The following is a 2,149-nucleotide window of genomic DNA, read 5'->3' as shown; positions in this document are numbered from 1 at the left end:
TCTCTCTCCCTCTCCCTCTCTCTCTCTCTCTCTTGGTCCATCATTTTGATACTACTGCACTCGTTTCTATCTTTCTGGGGCAGTTTTCTTTCATTTCTGTATAATAGCTGATGATGATACTGCTGTACCAGTCATTGGATATTGTACTTTTCTGTATCACCTTAATGGAGATGCAAATTACTAGAACTATTCCAGTTATTTTAAGTAGTTTAGCAAAAGTTTCTGATGGCCTACCTGTGTTCCCTGTCCTCATGGTCTTACTTGTACTTTTGACCATATGGATATGTGTGTGTGGGTGAGGGGATAGATAGATATGGATATAGTTGTATATATACTTGCATACACATACATAGATATAACATATATACACAAGCATATATATTATACACACACCCACACAGACATATATATACACACCCTCACAGTGAATTGCGAAGATATAGTTAATATCAGGTATTTTTCTATTGAACACTGACAAATATCCATACTATAATCAACAGTGTTATTAACAAAAGTCTCTTTAATTCTAGAAAATTGTCTTAGTTTGTTTTATGTTTCATTCTTTAAGCAAAACTTCAAAGGGAGGCATAAAACATCTAAAGTTTTTTTGTTATTTTTCATTTCTGGTTGTTTGTGCGTGTGTACATTGTCAATGCCTTAAGATTATTTCTTATTGCAGTTTTTTTATGTACCTTGACTTTTGGTATTAATTATTAAATCTAAAGTCATGTCTTGCCTAAAACATTACTCCCAGAAGGCAAAACTTCTAAAGATATAATTGATTTATCTTGTGAGAAAGTCATGTTTTGTTAAAATACATTTTGTCACAAACTTTCAAATAATGCTCTCACGTTTTCTTTAAAAAGAAATTTCCTTTCCACCTAATTTTACTATTATTGATAGGAATGTGAATATTAAGCAAAATATTGTTCAGAGACTATTAACAAAATCAGTGTGGCATTACTATTGGGTTGTGAAATCACTAGACATCTGAGTTCAAGCCTTGTGATTCATAGGAACCAACTAACTTCAACAGCGAGATGTTACACTACAGCTAAATAATTTCTTTGGGATATATATGAACTCAGTAGCATAGCATAGCATGAAATGTGCAAAGTGTGGTTGTCCACTTTCTTAAACAGAAGTTTTGACTACAGCAAACACATGCGTGTAAAGTGGCCTTTCTATGTTGTTTACACAGAGAGGCCACTTTATGTGTTTTTTATAGTCAAAACTTCTGTTTAAGAAAGTGGACAGCCATTTTAGCTGCCTCATAGGGTGACAAAAACTCTTGCTACTTTACTGCATGAGCTTACAGTATCAAGCAACTCATAAAGAAATACAATGGATATCATAATTGCAGAGAGAATTGTGCAATTCCACATAATTTCTCATTGTTATGTTTTGGGATCAACATAGAGTTATTGTATGGCTTGACAGACAGAAAGAACTTTGTATATATAATGTCTGCTTCATTAGGCCTTAGATCTTAAGCCTGTCATGAGCCCACATACTCATTAGGCTGGAGTTTGTCCTGGTTTCTGTTGCAATATAAGTGACTGAGAAGAGAGTACTCACTCTTGAATGGGATACCATTCCATCTCAGGTTTAACACTCAGCTGCTGCTGGCATTCATTTTTAGCTGGGTGAAACGGGGATATGTGAAATGGACTGTTTTGGTTAGAAACAAAATGCACTACCTGGTCTGGAAATTGAAACCATGACCATATGATCATGAATCCAACACCCTGACCACTAAGCCATGCATCTCTATCCCACTACTCTACCCATAATAATTTTCTGAGATTTTTCATTTTTCTTATGTATATCACATTATAGTATACTAGCAGAAATACCTGGCGTTGCCCGGGTTAAAGAGAATAATGAAATCTAAAAACGCCGTCTAGACTACGCATCATCTTTATATATAGAGATGTATATACACACACGCACCCAAACACACGTATATATATGTATATCAATATAGATATATGAAAGTCAATGAAGTTTCGTAAAAGAAGGTGATCATGTACATACTTTCTTGCTGTTGTGATTATAACACCTCGTTGTAAACAATGTTCCTTGTTTTCCCTTGTGGAGCATATACAAATAGGTTTTTTTTGCTGCCCACTCTTGAGCAGCCAACATA

This window comes from Octopus bimaculoides, chromosome 1, assembly GCF_001194135.2.
Source record: "Octopus bimaculoides isolate UCB-OBI-ISO-001 chromosome 1, ASM119413v2, whole genome shotgun sequence".
Classification (NCBI taxonomy): Eukaryota; Metazoa; Mollusca; class Cephalopoda; order Octopoda; family Octopodidae; genus Octopus; species Octopus bimaculoides.
Note: the sequence above shows the minus strand (reverse complement) of the source record.